Source organism: Chiloscyllium punctatum, chromosome 26 (genome assembly GCF_047496795.1).
Source record: "Chiloscyllium punctatum isolate Juve2018m chromosome 26, sChiPun1.3, whole genome shotgun sequence".
Classification (NCBI taxonomy): domain Eukaryota; kingdom Metazoa; phylum Chordata; class Chondrichthyes; order Orectolobiformes; family Hemiscylliidae; genus Chiloscyllium; species Chiloscyllium punctatum.
In genome coordinates, this window is record NC_092764.1 from 46,319,246 (window position 1) to 46,341,602 (window position 22,357).

General features: G+C 36.3%; 1 long non-coding RNA gene across 1 annotated transcript in view; it reads left to right on the forward strand.

Moving 5' to 3' along the window:
• Positions 1-21,415, forward strand: part of LOC140496167 (uncharacterized) — a 36,664-nt gene extending 15,249 nt beyond the window's left edge. Inside the window, exons 3-9 of the long non-coding RNA XR_011964192.1 lie at positions 2,652-2,733; positions 2,982-3,026; positions 3,318-3,438; positions 7,215-7,249; positions 9,676-9,791; positions 15,172-15,311; positions 21,350-21,415. This is a non-coding gene — a long non-coding RNA (uncharacterized lncRNA). The remainder of the gene's footprint in view (positions 1-2,651; positions 2,734-2,981; positions 3,027-3,317; positions 3,439-7,214; positions 7,250-9,675; positions 9,792-15,171; positions 15,312-21,349) is intronic.
• Positions 21,416-22,357: the final 942 nt, after the last annotated feature.

A 22,357-nucleotide genomic window follows, 5' to 3' on the forward strand; every position in this document is an offset into this window, starting at 1 on the left:
GATTAAAAAGCACGGTCATTATCCCAAAAACATGGAGGTGGATAGATTATCGTTAGGCAAAGGAATCAAAGATTTTCAGAGGTAAGTGGGAATGGAAACACAAACAGATCTTGTTGAAAAATGGATGAGGTTCAACAGACTGAGTAGTCCCTATTCTCTCCCTATTTTGTATGTTTGTAACACTTTTCAAAATGTAGGAATTTTAAAAGCTTTCCCCTTTTCATGACTTTAAAACTGAAACACTAAATGCTCTCTCTAATCCTTGCCTAATAACTATACTGAGCTTTACATGAATCATTTCATGTCAGTTTGGTCCAGTGTAGCACTCTTGTTGCCAGGTCAGAGGCTCCTGTGTTGGAACTCCAGTCTAGGCTTTCAGCACATACTCTAGTCTCTCTCTACATTGCAGTACTAAGGAAATGATGCATTATTGGATCAGACATCTGTTCAATGAGAAATTAAATTGATGCATTATTTGCCTATTATAAGGAAGATACTTCATATATTATTGCCTGGAGAGCTTAGGCTCTAAAGGATCGTGGAAGAAATTATTTATTTCAAGTTATGTGGAAATACCTGGAGTGATAAATTATTGAAAGGTAGTTGTGAATTGACTTATTTTTAAAAGAAGGCTTTCTAGAAATCATATGATTGATACTTGCTTGTCCTGCTGTAGATCACTGGTGGAGCTATTTGAACAGTAATGTGATGAAGCAGAGTCCTTTATTATCTGGAGTGAATTGGGGAACAAGTAGCCTGTGAGGATAGGTTGCTATGCTGATCTGTCCTAATTTGAAAATGAGCCTCGTTTTGAGTTTGTGATGAAATCTATTTGCTCTTATGAGAGAATGATTGAAGAAACTTCTGAATAGTGCATTTCCTAAGCAAACTGTGCCTGCCAAGATTTCAGAGGTAACTGTACATGATCAGCAACTTGACCACAATGCCAGAACATTAAAATTACAAACTTCGGAACAATCATGACTCTTTGACTTCAAGACTTTCTCTAATGGCGAGGAAGGTTTTTTTAACATGAAATTTTGCAGACAGATATCCTTTTTTATTCCTTTATGAAGTGAGCATTTTTATGGGTCTTTTAGCTTCTTTAAACATTTATACTTTTACACAGTTGGTAACGTGGAAGTATAAATGTATTTATTGTCTGAGAGGGAGTGGAGAGTTACTGCTGTGGCTGTCCGTTTTGATAACAATCAAATAGTGACATCATAGCAAAGTCGTAAGCTGGTTGTTGACGAATGTCTGTTTGCAAAAAGCTAGATTAATTGAAGCTGATTTCTGAGCAATGTTACTTTCGGCTCTCTCATCTTCTGGGATCGTCAAACTGTCCTGTGAGGAAAGTTGGGGGAGACTGGGCCTGTTGAGAAGAGTTGAGAAGAATAAGAAATGATCTCATAGAATTCTTACAAAATTCTTAAAGGTGTAGGCAGAGTAACTGTAGAAAGAATGTTTCCTCTGGCTGTTGGAGTCTGCAACCGAGAATAGCAGACTAAATGACAAGCCATTTAAGATGGAGATAGGAGGAGCTTCTTCCCTCAGGAGGTGGTGGATCTATGGAATTACCTACCCCAGGGGGCTATGGAAGCTCAATCATTAAGTAATTCCAAAGCAGATTTTTTTTTAGGTATCTGTTTATTGATAACTTAAGGGGTATAGAGATAATATGAAAGTATGGTGTGGAAATAGGTCATTAGCTATGATCTAGAATGGCAGAACAGGTTTAAGGGGCTGAGTGTCTATTCCTGCTGCTGTGCTTGTAATGATATTTGCTTTTATTTTTAAATCCTGATTTTAGATGAGAGACTTAATTACTCATCTTAATAAGTGGAAACAATGTTTTTATTATAAGTTATATAATGGAAGCTATGTGATTTATCCATATTTTAATGTCAGTCATTTTAGAATTTGAGTTTGTGTTAATGGCATATGGCTTTGTCTCTGTGTCTGAGTGGATTTAATAAGCAACTTGTAACCGCAGTGAATTCTTTTGAAAAACAGTGGTCTGAGAGAGTTTTCATGGAGGCTAATGAGAATTTCAGATGGGGAGAGTTTACGACTGAATAAAATAAACAATGCAGTTCATTTAGGGTTTTTTCAATAGATTTATTTTGGGGGCCAATGAGGTAACAGCAATAGCTTGGAAAAAGAGTTCAGTCATTACACCTGACGAAAGGTGGTTGTCAAGAACTGTTAAGAAATACGTTACTTCAGTGTAAGAAAGTTCTAGAACAGAAGTGTTTGCTTACACACTTGAAGGAGTTATTTCAAGTTGAGTTAAGACCAAGCTCAGTTGTGTGAAGACTTCAGGAAGAGGCTATCAGATTCTGAAGATGGGGAATGGAAGCCAGAGTTAAATTAAACCCCATAGATGTGAAAGAGAAGGGAATTCTCTCTGGTGTGAGTACTGTAAAGGAGTACTTTTGGGATTAATGGGATTGTACTTTACTGGTTGTATCTAAATATTTAAACTTGTTACATGTAAATAGTTTGGTTTATTCTGTTCTATTTTTTCTTTGATTCAATACGTCTCTGTTTTATTGTTAGAATTGGATCAATAGCATTGTGTTTAACTTTCAGTGAAAGACCAACGTACTAAAACTAAAAAAGATCATATTTTGTTTTTATCATTACAGGTTTCAGTCTGCGATCTGGCTTGCCCAGTAAAAACATCAGCTGCGATCATAGCAGTTGTGATCCCTAGAGTAGTGGGACCAGGTGATGATACACTCCTCCACTCTTGCTCAAACCACAATTCAGATGCATGTAAAGTATCCCATAGTACTGTTTTGGGAAGATCTGATGTCCTGACCAATCTTCAGTCCTTAGCCATCACTTCAAACCAATTGAATTAGTAATTTTCTCATTTGTGTTTGCGGAATATGCTTGCAATATAATGTAAATTACAATGGGGAGGGGTACAAAATGACCTGCTGATTTGCTGTCACTCCTTTTTCTATTTTAAGGTTTCGATTACCTGAGATTTTCATGATGAAATTCCTCTATTAAAGGTGAATAGTGTTTGTCCAATATTTCTTTCAACGTAATTTCTGAGGCATTCAATTTAAGGTTTTAAAATATCTTTGTTGTATAGAGTATTGATTGGAATGTAGCTTGTATGCAATCATTTCATAGTATCAGTTAAATATGTTCATTAAGGATCACAACATTTTTACTGTTCTCACTTTAAATGGGATCACTCAAAATCTATTCTTGCACTATTCCTGACTTTCTTTCAACAGAATGTTAATGCCTTGTAAAATAAAAGCAGCATGAATGAGAAAATGCTCTCTCTTTGACAGAGTGAATAGTATTACTGTTATACAATGATCAATTGGCTGCATCTGGATGATTTGACGCTGATAATCAAAACTCCATAAGCTGCATCTGTCTAAACATGACAAGGTTTACTGCCAAAGGAAGGTATGACTGGGATATGCCTGATGTAATAATTATTACCAGACTGCTTGTAATAAATGGGATTATGTGTTCAGCTGCCCTGGAGCCTACTCAGCTCCATCCAGCACTATTTAGATAGTCTGAAGTATTTTTAAGCACATTTCAATGCTTTCGGTTCATCTGGGATATAAATCTATCTCAAATTGTGTCTTGTTGGTCTGTTTTTTTTTGTTGAATAGGCAGTGCAGAATTTCAAATGTTTAAACTAGCCAACATTAAAGTTACTGAATTCTGCACTTGATGGTGTGGAGGAATTTATTTTAATCTCTTCAAAGGTTTTGATGAATTTTGATTAGCAGTGAAGAAAACATTAAAGCTCAAGCCAGTTCTTCTGCTATCTGGATCCTAAAGTGCCCTTGTTTAGTTGTAGACTTGGCAAAAAGTAGCAATTCTAGTTCATGTCAAAGCTACCTTTGTTATAGTGCGCATTGTATCATCTTAATGAATGCAACAGCAAAGACAATTTTGGCCAACATTTTGCAGGAGTATTGACAATGAAACTATCCAGTATTTGTCTTTTTTACTCCTCTGAAGCTGGTAGTAACTTCTAGAGTCTGGACATGTGTAGTTAAATATGAAAAATGTTAAATTGCCTTTAGTGATTCTCGGTTGCATTGCTGAAGCCCTCCAAGTCAAATAGGAATCACCTAATTAATGAAATCTTTTTCTCCTCCTAACGCTAGTGATTTCACTATTTTTAAAAATTATACATTGTTGAATGAGATTTTTTTTAACATTCGAAATGTTGAAGGGTAAATATGTTCTGTCCTCTTGTCTGTTTGAAAATAACATACTAAATTTATAATTACTGCTAATCAATTTCATTGGGCCTAATAACAAAATTACATTTGTGAAACAACAAATTTCTTCATTGTCATAAAAAATCTGCATTTTCAAGATAACTTTTTTGATATCAGTTAAATTTAAATTAAATATGAACAGATTTAGCTGCTCTTACATTCTTGTTTGCTGTCTGTGAGAATGCTTGAAAGTGATTTGCTGCATGACAACAATTGTTGCTGGAAGGATGTAGATCTTCTTGCCTTAGTACCTGATTCAAACTGACATTATAAAGAGGAAATCCACAAAGATCATATCATCTTTATGACCAGTTTCATTTGAGACTTGTGGTGAGCATTGTCGCTTCTCCACTGACTTCAATTTCCAGCTCATTATTTACATTAAAAATGCTGCAGTGAGAAAATGCAGTAGCAATTTGGGTCCATTAAAGGCCTCAATTCAGAAAAGGGAATGGAGCATAGATGCCCTCCTTTGTTTTAAATACTAACAGCATAGTATTAGATCATGCTTAAATTCAGCATTTTTGAACTGTTTCATGAACAAAGAGTACAAACCCCACTAACAGAACCTTCAATTTTGTTGAACATGAGAACTCTTTATTTGTAATTCTATAGAATCATTTCCACTGCATATAAAATGTGATATTACAGTAAATTGTTTTTTTAAACTCTCTTTTCTTTGCTCTTTTGATTTCCACACAGAAGCTAGTTTCTGCCCCTTGATACATTCTTTACTCTGGTGAAAGTTAGCATTATTGAATCTACAGGGTTCATCAAGATTGTGGCTTTAATTTGGGCTCGCAGTTTGGCAGAATTATCTGAAGATTTCATACTCCTTGGTTAGATTAAATGAAAGCCGAAAGGCATTTATCTTCTTTACAATTGATTAAACTAGAAAAATATTACATTTTAACTACAAAAGCAATCTTCATTTGTTATGATTACTTATCATTTTGATTTAGTTTTATATTTTTCAAAAATGTTATTGTGATACCATATGAAGAATAGTAATGCTGCCTGCATGATTGTTATCTTGAACTTCCCTGATGTGTTTGGAACTCTATATTAAATACCATGTTCCACTGTATTACCAAATGATTTCTGGGACTGGCTCAGTACCATCGTTTCGGCTGTGTCACTGCCGAGGAACAGATTACAGCTCTTCAGCACCAATGCAATGTGAAAATTGATTAATATTTGTTCTCAAAATGGCAGGCAATGATGTATGAATACTCTTTACCGATTTAAGTAATACTTTAAGGAGATGAATAGCCTCTACAGAAAATGTTAAAGTTCAAGCAAAATAATTTGCATATTTATATTGCAACTTACTGATAATAATTGCAGCAACATAGTGTAATAGGGTTCGTATTTCATTTTAATCTAGTAGTACTTCAGAGCTAGACCTCATTACCTTCCATGGACAAGAGCTCTAATATCCTTCCGTTAAAATACACAGCTCAAATGATGTCACTGAATACCAAAGGAGGAATCATTATTCATCTTTTTTGCTCAAGCTGAGATCTGTGGCTTCATTGATGTTTGAGAAAGTAAATAAAAAGGACTAGTTCGAGGTTTTTTGAATACAAAGCAAAAAGGAGCAAGGAACTTGCTTCTGCTCTTGTATTTGAAAGCCATTCAAAAAGTTGGCCATGGATTTTAATGCTTGAAGTCATGGAAATTTTATACAGTATGGAATGCTTCTTAACATTGTGATACAATTTTAGGAAAAATAATTGTCCCGTTAATAGGCTCCTGGTAATGCTTGGTCACATATTCCAGCATTTGAAAGACTTTCCTAATCTCCACCAGGTCACATGTTGCTTTTAATGCCCTTAATATATCTTAAAAGAACATTTATTGTCCCACTGTGCATTAATAGAGAAGTTATTTAGAGAAGTACAGAATCACTATGATAGAAGACTTGTGCTGTACATTAGATTAGAGATTAGATTATTTATAGTGTGGAAACAGGCCCTTCGGCCCAACGAGTCCACACCGACCCACCGAAGTGCAACTCACCCAGACCCTACATTTACCCCTTCACCTAACACTACGGGCAATTTAGCATGGCCAATTCACCTAACCTGCATATCTTTGGACTGTGGGAGGAAACTGGAGCACCCGGAGGAAACCCACGCAAACACTGGGAGAATGTGCAAGCTCCACACAGTCAGTCGCCTAAGGCAGGAATTGAACCCGGGTCTCTGGCGCTGTGAGGTAGCAGTGCTAATCACTGTGCCACCGTGCCGCCCATAGGTGCAGCAAAATTGTATAAATACATCTACTTTATGACTACCACCAGTTTTATGCGGTCAGCATTTTTAAATAATATTTGTCATTCATTGATTTTTGTCAGTGTGATGAGTTTCTTCTTATGTCCTTTAATTTAAGATGATGATTAGGTCAATGTTGTCATTTTATTAGAATTATTCATGTCTGTGAAAAGCAAGCTGAATTCCAGAAAATACAGAAACTGGCCTCTCCTGTGAAATAACACATCTCTACTAACCAGCCGCCTTTACATACCTTCTGGGTGACAACCCACTTAATTTGAATAATTGATTGCATAATTCATGGGGCAGATGACTGATACTCTAATTGATTTAAAGTTAAGTAATATTGTGACAAGTAAACTTTCATTGCCACCCAAATGAGTGCCGATTACAATCAGAATAAAGGGATGGTTTCTCACAGTTTTAAGGTGTGATTCAATCTGACTTGTTGTTCTTTGAGTGTTAATGGAAAGCATTGCCTCCAAAAACCACAAGCCCACGCCTAATCAGCATGCAGCTGTTTCAGGTTGGTGTTTTTTTTGTCCAAACTGTCTGAAACATCAATGAAGATGACAGTTAAATGCTGATTCGAGTCAAAACCAAATTTCTTTAAGCTGTTTTTGCACCCAGTTTGTCATTGAATTAGTTTTTCTTTTGTTGATAGTGGTACAGCTGACGTGCTGCCTCAAGATTACCTGGGTAAGGATGAAAGGCTATGGTTTTGCATGCCTTTAACTTATTCACCTAAATGTGTCAACTTTCCCTTTTATCATTTTCTAAACCCCCTAGTAGAATTGAACCAATATAAAATCATATGATTTTACTCTCTTTTAACCTTCTCAAATCACTGCTTTTCCTTCCTTTTATAGTGGCTTTTGCACTGTTACTTCTCACATGTGGCTTGCCTGTATATATACTTTAATAAAGCCAATTTCAAATGGACTTCTCTAAACTATTGCCAACAGCCGTCCCCATTACAACCTCCAGAGATTTCGGTTTCTTTTTCAGACTTTGGAAAAGAAAGGTCATTTTCAGACAAGGGTTTTCAACCTGATTTTTAGCTTTAGCAGGTAACAAACATTTTAATGACTAATCAAAGATTATATTGGTGTTGGGTAGTGATGATGGGTAGGCAGACATAAGGAGAAGTTGACTTTGCTCTTACCCATTAGGAAATATTGATGAACTGGCTGTGTCACTAAGATGCACTACTACTTCATTAAACCTGGTGGTCGGTTGAGAAACATACACAAATTACCTAAGATCACATGAAGCTTTTGAAGATCTAGAAATTCTAAATGCTAAATGCTGCTAAAATCAAATTACATTTGAGAAATGAAGTTTTATTACTCCACACGTGCTTGTATATAAACTAGCAGGCCACAAAAAAAACCGAAAAGAAACCTTTAATTTGATTTTCAAATGGCCAATCAAATCTTATTTCTGCTTTTGGGCACAAGGCCAGCAGTCAATGAAACACAGTTTTAAGGAAATGTATGATCATATATCTGGTAAGAATCTTGGAACATCTGAGTTCTGGGATAGGAATGGCCTAGGACTCCCACTTGCTTAAACATGCTCCAGAAATGGCAAGAGAAAGACAGACAGTTTGCAAGCATTTAAAGATGGAGGAATCAGCCACTTTTTACTATCATTCTCTGATGTGACTACAGCTAGCAAGGCTGACAATTATTGCCTAACCCTGGTTGCACAAAGAGGTTGTTGGTGGCAAGTTTTTCTCATGAACCATTGCTATCTGTATTTCCTATACAACGTCATGATTTACAAAGCTACTTCAGACAGTCATAAGGAAACTGATTCATTTAAAAAGCCATATACTGTTTGACAAAAAACCTTTTCTCAATGTCATTATTAACCTGAAGCCTGTCTCTGTATAAAATTTGAAGATTCTGTCCTGGAAGGAGTGGACTGATGAATTAAAGATGCTTTATTATTCCATTTTATTGGACTTGTACCAAATTATATATAGGCCAGATGAAATGAGGACTGCAGGTCTCCTTTACTAATGGAGATTATTGAACTGGTTAGGTATTTAAAAGAATCTGACAGCTTCCAGTTCACTTTTACTGTTTCCAATTTTATTTGGAATCCTGAATTCTAAGTACCAAACTTCCATTTGAACTCATGGATTACTAATCCAGTAAAATAAATAATGGTCTCTGTTAATAATGTTGACGTTAATACCACTAAAATGTGACCTTTATAGTTGCCAGTTTCTTAGCAGAGTGAATTGCTACAAAGTAACAATATATTTACTTGTATACAACACTTCATAACACTCTGTACAGTGACTTCAATAATATGGAATATTTTTATTATACTAACATTTGATAGATGGTTACAAACATAATGTTTAAAACATATTTTACTGTATGTACTCCAATAATGCTCAATTTTGTGTAAAAAAAAAACGAAACCCTAACTTACAGCCATAAAATCCAAACTCATCACTGAAACCAAATTCACCCGAATGCAAACCTACTTGATAGAATCATAAAATACCATACAACTGATGGAGGCAGTTAAGCACCTGGTATCTGCATGCATACTTTTGGATACCCTGACTCTACTTTTAGGGGAGGGAGTTCTTGTGTTGGCAGGTACCGTGTTTACTTTAACAATGCTGTGATAATGAAGCAATGTGACAATGTATTTCAACCTCTCCAAAATAATATTCAGGTAAAAGTCGATCCCTGTTTTTTGACTAACTAGTCTTAGAAGCTTGCTTTTATAATTTGTAGGTAAGCATATGTGGCCATTTGAGCAGCCTTTTAGAAATACTAAGTATCACTTTCTAGTTTGTGTTTTATGTTGACAAATTATAATTTGTCAATCTGCACTTCAGGGTGAAATCTCAGCTGATCTTTCAGTCCTGTCCTGAGCCTATTCTGCATTTATCAGGATATTGCCCTTCAAATGACAAGTTAAGCTGAGACCTATTTACATGTAAAATATTAGTCACTGCATTAGGTAGTTTGCTGTACGTATGCCACTTCAACACATCCCTGAGAGAGATTTACTGTAGCTTTAAATGAAAGCAAGTATTTATTTTTCTACTGTTATTAAATATACAATCTATTGTCATTCTTTTCTGTTATTTATAGAGTTTCAGTCACTTTCAATTTGAGAATGTTGGATAAAGGAGGATAATTCAATGATTGTCAATGATTTTGATTTGATTGAGAACTTCCCTTGCTCTAGAAGTACAGAGTAAAACCGGGTGAGTGATTTGAGCCACCTCTATTCAGCTCATGCTGTATGTTGCAAATAAATTCAGTTGGTGAAAGTTGTGTGAAGTCTGTCTTTAGTCAGCTTTAGTCTTTAGTAAATGTTAACTGGAGTAATACTTTGTCTGAAAGTATCACCCTTTTATAATTTGTAGGCAAGAATGGTTGCCATGCCCTCCTTCAGGGCCATGTGTACCTAATATATGGTACAATTTTGACTAAAGCTCATTAAAAGCACCTTGTGTTTCAGTAGGCTTATTTTTATTTAGTTACCTAGCCATTAGTCTTAAATTAAACTCATTGTCTTTTTGAAAATCAGTTGTGTAACACCTACTGTGAGTATTGATAGAATTGGTGAAACTTCACATCACAAACATTATCTTCAGTATCAAAATTCAGTTGACCGCAATCATTGGTAGTGGTTTTCTGCTAAGCTGCAAGTAGTGTAGATTCTCCGGAAAGTTGACTGGTAATATTAAAATGCATACAAAATAGTTTAAAAATGAAAAGTGTAGCATGTTTCAAGCTCTTTATCTGAGGTCAGTTTGATGATCAAATGAATTATTTTCTCTAATTAACAATAGATTTTTGGAGCGATTTAGAAAATGGGAGATTAATTCTTTACTGAGTCTGGATGAACTGGTGGTTTTGTCACAAGACTAGTTCATGTCAAACCTAGAGAAAAGAGAGCAAGAGAAATTGAGCCCATGATGTTGCAACAAAATAATTGACCAAATTAATTAACTATTCATGCATAGTCTTAAAATTATAAGAAAAACTTTCAGCTAAGATTTATATGTAGTAATTCGATCACTAAATATAATCAGCTCTAGACTTGCACATATGCAGTGTGTATATGTTGGTTGGCTCAGTTGGCTTGACAGCTGGTTTGTAATACAGATATTGCCAACATCATGGGTTCAATTCCTGTACCAGCTTAAGTTATCATAAAGGAGTCTCCTTCTCAACCTCTCCCCTCATCTGAGGCATGGTGACCTTTAGATTAAACCAACACTAGCTGTCTCTCTCTAATGATTGAGCAGCCCTATGTTTGGTAAGATTATGGCAACTTTTTACTGAATAAAATTTGTGTTTATAAAACAGTGATATACAGTATAAAAACCAGAAGAACTGTGGATGTTGTAAATCAGAAACATAAACAGAAATTGCTAAAAAAGGAGAGCAGGTCTGGCAGCATCTGTGGAGAGAGATCAGAGTTAACATTTTGGGACTGAAAACATTACCACTGATTATCTATTGTTGAGGCTGAACATCAGAACTCAAAAATTTCTTCCCTTTGAAAGAAAAGTTGGATCAGTGTTGTCAGACCATTATTAAAGACATTCTGATTTTTGTGTCATACATTATTTTCGTTTTACAGATAACTTTGTACTTTCTATATTACTGCTTTTGTTCCTTTCAGAGTGTTTTGTTTAAAAATTGTTAAGTTGTGATACAGAAACCTGATCGAAATGAAATGTGAGGCACATGTTCTTTCTGTATTAAACAGATAACACTTGGGCCTATACTATTTCAGACAATTTTGGACAGGGAAGGAATTGTTCTGTTCCAATGACTTGAACACAAATCTAGGCTGACATGTCAGTGCAGTGCTTGCAGAGCACTGCCCAAGGAAGCAGTAGAAGCAGCTTCATTAAATATATTCATGACACAGTGGATGGGGTTTAAAGGTTAGTAGGGGAATTAAAGGTTATAGGGATAATGCAGATAAGAGGGAGTAAAGATGATGGATAGATCAGCCATGATCTTGATGAATGGCAGAGTAGGCTTGATGGGCCAAATGGTCTACTACTACTTCTATTACTATGAAACTATAAATGAGGTCTTTCCAATAAGATGATTATTATTGCCTTGTCTGTCCTATCAGGTGGACATAAAATGTCCCAGGTTTCTTTTGAAGAAGGAAACAAATCTGCTTGGTATTTATCCCTCAACTAACGGCACTAACTCAGATTATTTGACCATTATTGCATTGTTGTTTGTGAGACCATGCTCTGTGCAAATTGACTATTGAATTTTTTTATATAACTACAATTGCAAGTCAAAAATTAGTTATCCTGAGCTCAAGTTTGACGTTATATAAATGCACATTATTTCTCTCTTATCTGATGTTTCTTTGTGTATTGAGTGAAATTATTTCTTTGCAGAATTTTCAACACAACATCAACTCATTAAAATGTACAGTGGGAAGCTAAAGCATAGAATGTGCTTTTCATCAGAACTCAATGTTCTCCTTTACAAGTGTCTTGGTAGTACCCTCACTGATTAAGCTATAGGTCCTGAAGGATATTGCTGCCTGCATCATCTGGTGCAGCTACTATCTCAAGAGTACAATCTACTTGACTTTCTTGTCCCTGTTCGCATTGTTAAACAAACACCTGTCCATAATACAATTGAAAATGTCCACTATGTAATTACTTTGAAGATAAAATCAAATGCATGCTCCATTGTGTATTTTGGTGTTGCTGTGATGCTAATTGAGTTGAACTATGAACAGGTTGAGTTGTGCAAAACTGAACATATACGAGGAAATTTTGATTAGCATGACAGTAGAGTTCTAATCACCATACTTGTAAATCATGTGGACTCACACATTTGTCATTCCTCTGTCACCATCAATTCAGAAAATCTGTCCTGATTCAGATGACATTGTTTTTCAATGTAACCATGAGAAATAGCAAGGAAATCTCAGAACGAAAACCTATTGAAGTGACCATACATGGTTGAGTGTATGCTGTCCACCAAAACCATCACAAAAAAAGGTATTATCTAGTCAAGAAGATACTGTTATCTGAGAATTTGCTGAGCGCATAATGGCTGCTCTGTTTCCTACATTGCAATATTCAAAAAGTTCATAATTGACTGTAAACTGCTTTGAGATGTCAGGTGACAAGTCCTTCTTTCTAAGTGCCATGTGAACACTATCCCATCATTGTAGGTATTGTGTGCATTCAGTTCAATTAACCAGTTGAGTATTGCTAATAATTCTGAATAGTAATGCCCTTTAGGCAAGGAACCTGCCATCCTTATCTGGTCTGGTCTACATGTGACAGCAATGTTTTGACTCTTAACTGCCCTTTGAGCAGTTAGGGGTGGACAATAATTGCTGGCTTAGCCAGTGACATCCACATTCTGAATGTGAATAAAACAAACTGTTCCAAGATGAGCAACCCCTTCAGACCAAGTTATACCAGTGCGGCTTTGACATTCGTTTCAAACCAACAATGTTGAAAATTGCATAGGTGTATTGTATGTACTAAAAGCAGAATAGGGATCATTTTTGAATCCCTGTCCTATCAATTTCTTCAGGAATTTGTTAGCAGGAGTTATCAAAGAGCAGTTGATCACTAATAGCCTGATGCTTAGTGTTGTATAATGTAATGATTCTGAAAAGTTTAAGGTTCATGTGATATTGGCTTCATCCATTCCACTGATTTTTACAGTCTGTTGGAACAACGCATTCTCCTCCAGTTTTCAGAGGGAGCAGATATCTGTACCAGTTCCCTAAGGTTGTAGAAATTATGCCTGACTTACTATAGTTGTACTTATTGCTATCACAGAATAGAACTTCCTTGTTATCTAAGATTATAACCTCTTCTATTGACATTCTTTGGTGGTGTATCCTCTATCAGTTATCACTTTTAAAAAAAGTCCAAGATAAAGCTGGATTCATGGCAATGAACTACCTCAAACAATTTGAATCCAACACAACATATTAGTAGAAGTATCAATAGTAGTCAGCAGGGAAAATACCTCCTGTTAGCGTGATGTGGATCTGAGTCCCACCATAAAATGAAATCCTGAAAATGCAGAGAAAAGTTAGGATACAGAAAGGAGCCATTAGTTTCATTGTTGCTGTGCTGGCTGAATAGAATAGTTCCATTCTGATCCTACTTTCCTGCATCTGTTCTGTAGTCTTGCAATTTGTAACATTTCTGTTGCAGATTCAGGTTCCTTTTAAATACATTGAATATTTCCACCTCAACCACCAACACATGCAGCAAATTGTGGATTTCTATCACCCTCTGAGTTAAAATTGTCTTCTTCATTTTCTCTCTAAGCTTTCTACCAATCACCTTAAGTCTGTGCCCAAGGAACAGTGACAGAAGACCAACCGTACAGAATTGGGAGAGTCTCAGAATTTTTATAAGCTGAAAACCAAGCAAATGCAAAGAAACCTAGTGGACAGTGTAGTGGAAGAAGAAAAGTCAGGGAAAAAATTAAAGATTTAAAATATTGAGACTTAGTTTTTGAGCTGTGATTTTGGTGGGAAGATTTATAAAAGCTGCAGTTAAAGAATCTAAAAGAAACAATTGTTGAAGAACATGCTTGGAGCTTAGGCTGTTAAAGGTGGGAAACCATCTATTTTACCCAGGAAGAAGTAGGGAGACTTTTATCTTGGCTGAAGAAGGCAGAAAAAAAATCACAAAAAAAAGAGTATAGCTACCATAAGGATTGTTAAGAAAGGCAGAGAAACACAGTGAGCAGAAAAAGCGATAAAATGTTGCAAAAAAAGTTTTAAAATCTTGAATGTGCAGGTTGTTCTGCTATAATGTGACAGTTGTGTTCCTCTGCAACCTTGTGCTTTCAAAAGTCATGCAATGGAAAACCGCTATAGAAAATAGCTTTTCTCGTTCAGTAGAAAGTTTGCATTAAAACATCCCCAATTCATCAATTGCGTTATAGCCAACTTGTGTTAATGAAATGCACATTATACCAGAATGGCCTGTTAAGAGTTTGATGCAATATTACAAAATGTAGAGTTAAAAAGATTTCCGATAATGAAAATACAGCAACATCACTGTTTTACAAACTCTATACTCATACAATTTAACATAATATTGATGAATAGAAAAATACAAGCTTGAAGAACAGCAGGTTTAAAGCAACGTTGAAGTGGTACAGAATTAAAATACCTTTACAATAATATGGTTAGTCGACACATTGAAAAGCAATAGATAAAAATACAATACTTCCTACCAAATTTGTGGCCATATGGGACAAAAGATTGGACTTCATGGAGGTGAGAGTTCTTAAAATTGCATTTACATTGATTCAAAATTATACACACAGCCCCTGAAGTTGAGTAGGTTAATGCATCATACTCAGTGGGTCCAATTATGGACGACGATAATTTGATGGCAAAACATCAAAAGACTGCAGACACTTTTGAAGATGCCTTAAAAGCTCTTCATAGATATTTCAATTTAAGAACAAACAAAACTTAACAAAATAATTTAACTTCTCAGAAAATTCACAGACAATTTCAATAATGACCTCTTCGGATTAGTGTAAAATTGTAAAATATAGCTTTGAAATCAGAATTCATAAGAGACAGTATTTTTTTTTCAGAATTCCTATGAAGCATCACTGCATTTGTAACAGTCCAAGGAAGATTTAATCCTGGAGAATGCTGTTCAAATAATCCAAGAAGCAGAAACCATAGACAGATGTTAAAGTGAAAAGACTCTGCTCTCTTCTCCTTTTATCAGGTATGGACACTCTAAAGAGGCATCTGGCAAATCTGCATCAAGAACAAACCAATTACCTCCTGCAAACTAAACTAACAGTGCTGCAGGATATCAAGGACTTGTAAGCACAAACAATGCCTAGCTGTCACTTTTGTAAAAAAAAGTACCTTTACAAGATTGTAGGTAATTTCCAAAAGATGTTCAGAAAGTAAGACATAATTTTAGAATAACAGAGGTACTGGTGGTCAAATGCATAAAGAGCTTTACACAGTAGAACATCCATGACTGTTACGAAAGATAACTCATTCAAAAAGATAACTGCACTGAAGAAGATACTTGAAGCAACCAGGGTGATCTTGCTGATCCAGAAGAGACAGAACTTTTCTATGTTAAAGGGTAACTTGGTGATTTTGCACTTGGTAAAGGAGCATGTTAAGACATGCTCTCCTACCAGACCAATTACCATGACTGAAGAATTAGAAGTTATACCTGTGGAAGTGAGAGTGTATGTACAGGTTGAGTAACTGTCCGAAACATAGGAACACTACAAATTACATCTGCAGTCCTCACTTTCTCCTAGTGGTTTAATATTGTCAACATGGAGGAAGTCATAGACTTCACAGGGCTGGTCCAATTCTCATTATTCTAAAACAGAACAGTCATTGTCAGTGACAGAGAGTCTGAGTGAGCAGCAATCTTTCAGTAAGACAATGGAGAGTCTGAAACCCAATGCCCCACCTCTCAAATACCCAGAATGTGTGACTGAGGATATCCAGCCTGATTAACAACTCAAGGGAGATTTGCTTCACGGGACTCCATGGGAGCCAGAACAAAATTAATAGATCCAAGACCCAATCAAAAAGAAGATGCTTTCTGGTCTAAACATTCAGAATACCTTACAAGCTTATTCTCCACAATCATCTGCTGAAGGAGCAGCACTCCAAAAGCTAGTGTTTCCAAATAAACCTAATAAAAACCCTACCTCTTCCAATTAGCAACCTGTTGCCTGATTCATAAAGTTAGCATATCACAAGGAATAAAGTTACTTGTTTCAACACAGCAGCTGTATTCCAAGTACGAAATTCAGGAAAATAATGTTCCTCCAGATATGGTAATGGTCCACTATATTTTCACAAAGAACAGCATTTTCCACAAAGGCTACCGTGAGATAAAAGATCTCTCAGCAGAGACATGATCCACAGATCAGAACCAGGGTCAGCAATCCTGAAGTGAAGACTTGCCATTCTTCTAAGTGAATTCATGCTGAGAAGAATATAGGATGTCCTGACTACCTGCATTTGTGTTGCCAAACACTTGAGGCAGATTGGATAGTAGTAAATGGGATATATTTATATTCTTGTATGAAAGGACAACTATGTGGAAACAAAGCTTGGGTTGGAATATTTTATAAGATCACATGATTAATAATCATAATACGTTGTTCTTCCCATTCCACTGATGTCACACACAGTCTGTAAGTGTGGACAAAGAGTTCTATTGATGTACTTGTACCAGCTCCCTAAGGTCCAAATCATTATGTATGATCAAATGTAATTGTACTTGTCGCTATCATGCAATAAACCTTGTTATACAAGTACAGTATCGCTTCTGTGGGTGAGTTATGGTGGTGTACTCTACCACTATTCAGTAGATAAGCCCAAGACAAAAGCGGATTGGTAGCAGCAAACTATCTGAAACAATTCTTATCTGTTACCCCACAGGTGTCAAACTCCACAAGTTTCTGGGGCAGTCATGTAAGAACATAACACATTTAATTCAGTTTTTTTTCTCCCCCAGAAAGCCACAGCTTAACATTTCTTCTCAACCTTAAGCTTAAATGGACCAGGCTTATTCTGGGATGTTGTCAAAAGAGCAGGACAGAACTAGGCGCTCTGTTACATGTGGCTTATCTTGTGACCACTCAAAACTTTTCAGAATTTAATGGTTCAAGCCAGGAATGTGATGGAATAGTCAAGGTACTTTCAGCTGAACATCACAACAACAACAGCTAAGAGACTCAACATCATCCAGAACAGAACAGTGCCTCCCAATGTGCCTCCCATTGGACTTAATAGTCAGCCTGCTTACCTGTAGCAGCAATGTGACCTATCTTTAGATTTTACTGTGGCAACTCAGCAAGTTTACTTCAATTGCACTTCTTTCATCTGTAATCATTAGTGTTGAGGACAAGTTCAGCAATGTCAAGGTAATATGTAGGTTTCACAGCAAGTTGCACACAATATCCCAACTCAAAAATATCCTACTATTCCTTCATTGTTGGTTGGTCAGAAGCCTACAGATCTATATTCAAGACCGTGGTGGGAGCAGAATCCAGCACAAATATCGCAGCAGTTCAAAGAGAATGTTTATCATTTTCTTCTTAGACATGTATTGTGGGGAAAATCACCAGTCTCTGAGTCAAAATCAGGATTAAATGACAGAGTTTATTGTACAAAAAAAACAGAGCTCCGGAGAGAGAGACCGTCCGGCATCATGGCTGTCAGCTGCAAGTCTTCTCTCACCCTCTGAGCACGTCACGATATTTTATATGTTTCATGGTATAATGGTCCAGATATTGAGTCTTTGTTTGCACAGTATGGTTTGTTTACAGAAAACATTACAGAGTCATTATCAGTTTCAGAGGAATGTTACAGAGTCATTGTCAGTTTCAGCAGCTACGCAGAAGCCCATTGCTGCAGTAACTGGTTGTAATTATTCTTTCTGAGAAGGAAGATTGTTTTCCATTACTGCAAATCTAAGGTATTAACACTTGTATACAAGCAGTCTCAGGTATTTAACATTTCTATTGAAGATGGTGGCTGGACTCAGACACTTCGGTGGGCAGTAGATGTTACTGATGTGATTTCTCTTCCCCCGCCCACCTTAAACTAATTATCCATGTTCTATGTCTATTGTGCTGGGATCCTGTTGGTCTCAGGCAGTATCTATGTATGCTTCACTTTTCCATATAATGGCTCAGTGGCCATCTTGTGTCTGTGTGCTGTGTGTCAACTCCCACTTCACATGTGCAAAAAATAACCCCTTAGCAGCCACACCTCTGTCTTCGGGACAATTGGAAAGAAAATATCTAATCTGTATTTACTTGAAAATTCTCATTGTTTAGAAATGAACCGCCCATTTGATTCATCAACATGAAGGACATGAATGTTTCCAAATTTCATATTAAGTCTCAGACTTAATTGGCTAATGAATAGATAACACTTTTAACATCAGCTTATCTTATACAAACAGTGAAGTGGTGTCCTCATTTACAGATTTTAATCATTACATTCATTTTGTAAAAGAGTGAAACTTTACTGTCTAAATCTTCTATTATCCTATGCTGCATGCTACTTACTGTATTATTACCTTCAAAAAGTTAACTTTCTAACAGCTTCAACAGCAATTGACAACTTTGATATTTGTTGTCTATACACTTTACACTCCCCTTTTTATGATATTTACCTGCTAACAATTTTAATAATAACCACGTAACTGTATGATCTATGTTACATTGTTTTTATTTACAGGTTAATTTAAACAGTAATTTTTTTTAAAGAAGACATCAATGAGAAAATAAGTCAATAAATCTCCTTGGAAAGAACCAATATAATATGTTGTGCATCATGTAATTTGATAATATCAATCATAATTGAGTTACATGCAATCCATCTGACTTTCAGTACATTGGGGTCAGCAGGGGCCACAATGCCTCACTTCCCATCAATTACCACACATAAGAGGAGGTAGTAAGCATTTCCCATTGATAGCTTGCTTCAATAAATAATATTAAGAGGCACTGCAGAGACAATCAATAAAATACAGTTCTACAGTCACAGTTTTAATGGCAGCTGTTCTGCTTCACAGCCTGGTCAATACTCAGCCTTGTCAGACACAGACTCAAACCGCAACATCAAAGCAGTGCATCTGTGCACCATATTAGATTGTTAACAGCCTAACAGCATAAGGCAATTACATATGGATATGAACTAAATATGACAGCAGTTATAAATATGTGATACATTGGTGTGAATATATTATAGCCCAAAGGGTTTTCCAACTACATTTCCCACATTGAATATGCTCATGCCAGATGTGCAAGAATAAATCTGTGATATTTTTTTCCTTAAAGGACATGCTTGGAATAATCTACTTAGTTGATCTGATTGTTAAATAAAATAATTGAAAAGCATGAAATTTAACATTGTTTTGTGGAAACATGAGACAATAATAAATCAAATTTTTAAAATGTTTTGAACAATTTTCATTCAGCAGTGAGGCGGTTTTCTATACGTTAGTTCAATGTGAGATTTGAATTGAGGCTGAATAACTTTGTAAAATTTACTTGATTTAATGACTTTTAACTCTTTGATTGATTTAGCTATGTGGTCTTAGATGTATATCACAAAAGAGGCCATGTAATTTGGATATGAAAAGGATATTAAAGACCAGGGACTTAAGGGCTCACTGGCAGAAAACAACCAAAAATCTCTTTTGATTTCACTTTGACTGCAGTATTAGTCTAACTTTGTTTTAAACAGGAATTTAAAAGGATCTCCGTAATCATTTAATCACCTTTACCTGGAATGTTCACAATTTGAGGGAATGGTTTCTTTTCCCTAATATTGTGAATTCTTGTTCCAAGGAGAACTCTGCCAATGTACTCAAGAAATCCTTTGCAAAATGTTTTTATGCTTAAGATTACAAAAATATGTATTAACTAATCATATATGACTCCAGCTACCAACTGTCCTGTGTACCTCATATAGAGGTTGTTAGAACAAAAACTGCAGTATCTTAAAGTGGATTTATTCAATTAGGATTTCCTAGTATTATGGTACTACTCAAAAGTCATGAGTTTAATTTTCGCCATGATAAATTGTGAAGCTGAATTCAATAAATCTAATCATTTGCAAGTTGACAGCAGAACTATAAAAACTATCCAATTGTACCAAAAGCATCATGCAATGAACTGATATTAGGTTCCACACTGTAGGCTAATCACATCTAACTATATCGTTCAAATATCTCTCGTGAGCTTTCTGCTTGTCCCTGTGATGTCAGTTTGCTTGTCGAACATGAAGTCTAAGACAACTTCAAGTCCCCCCATTTAAACACTAAAATGTCCCCAGCCATTGTTTAATCTTACCCCTACCAGAATCTCCACCTCCTCTCCAATCTGGCTCAGGCTCAATCTGATTGTTCACAACCTTGGTATTCCATTTAATCTTAAATTCAGCTTCGCATCCCTTCACAAAATAACTGTCTACTTCCAACTCCGTTATCTAGACTATCTTTACACTGCCTTAGTCAATCTGATACTGAAATCCTAATCCTTGCTTTTGCTAACTTCAGGTTCAACTTACTCCAATGGCCCAACATAATTCTCCATAAATTTGAGTTCATTTCAAAATTGTGTTGCCTATATCTTAAACGTAATTGTACATTTTGCCAAACTGTAACTCCAAGGTACCATACTTTTGGCATGGACAGGTTGGACCGAAGGGTCTGTTTCTATGCTGTGCACCCCTATGACTCTATGACTCTCTAACTGTACGCTCCTTTAAACCGTGTCTTTTTGTGCCTTAATGCCAATTCTCCTTTACTCAAGTTGCATTTCCAATTGTGTAGGTCCCCAGCACTGGAATTCCCACCCTAAACTTGTTTCTGTCTGTCTCCTGAAGACATTCTTAAAACCTACCAATTTCACCATTCTCTTGAGCAGTTCTAGTAATATTTCTGTTGTTGACTTTCTTCATTTTTGTCTAGTTCCACTTCTGTGAAGTACATTGGAAGTTTGCTTACATATTTCATTCTCGGGAGGAGGGTGTCACTAGCTAGATCAGCATTTATTGTCCATCCCAGAGAGCAGTTAGGAGTCAACAACCTTGCTGTGGGGCTGGAGTCACATGTAGTCCAGACCAGGTAAGGATGGCAGTTTCTTTCCCGAAAGGATATAATGGTGCAATTAAATTCAAACCATTGTTGGACTGAAAGTAAAATCATACCAGAAGAATAACCACCAGACTCCAAATATTAACTCCACTTTCTCTCCACAGATACTGCAGACCTGGCCCAGGTTCTCCAGCAACTTCTACATTTGATTCCAGTTTCCAGTATTTGTGGATCTTTGTTTCATTATAATAAAATCATATCTGCTGTTGGTGAATTAGAATAACCTTCCTCACAAATGAAGGATGGTGGTCCTGATGCAGTTTAAAGCATTCATTTTTCAAGTTTTAACTAAAAAATGTTGTCAACGTTCTCCGGAAGGGAGCAGACACTCTACAGTGTAAATTATGGTGTGCTGAGATGAATGATTGAGCTTCACAAAAAGTTAGTTGTCCTGTGACTGAGCAAAAATAAAACACATCTTCACCTGAACGTTCCCATTTTTTGATCGTGTTTTGTAAAGAGAGTTACAGCTCCGCTGTAACTGATTAAAGACTTAAGAACCATCTAGGTTTATTCAATACATTCACATATGTTGTATGACCCTTTGATCTTTTGCTATAAATTCTCTGTCCGATATAATTTTTCTCACTAGCCACTTGAGGAAGGAGCAGGGTTCCAAAAACTTGGATTTTCAAATTAATCTGTTGGACGATAATCCAATGTCATGTGAATTTTGACTTTGTCCACCCCAGTCCAACACTGGCGCCTCCACATCACGACGTATTGTGACCTTTTTTCCTGGATCTTCCATTCCTCATGTCATTAGTTATGCAACCAGCTTCTTTGGTGGCAGGAATGGTGGAAGTGGACCTTTCTGCCAGGACTTTGTGATGTTCATGCTGCTGATGCCATATTTCAACCCTTTTGTGGCCCTGAAAGTCAACAACAGCCCTGAACTTTATTATCCTGAAGGAAATGGCCAGAAAGAAAGTTCAACAATATGAACCTGGAGGTGCTGGGTAACAGGATGGTGGAAAGGGGACCAGTGAAGGAGGTAATGCCACTAGTCTCAGCTAGACCCAGGGTAGAGGCCCAGGCCAGCGAAAGGTCTTAGTAAGAACCCAAAACATAACAGTGCATAAAGAAAGTTAATGATCTTTTAAGCTCTGCAA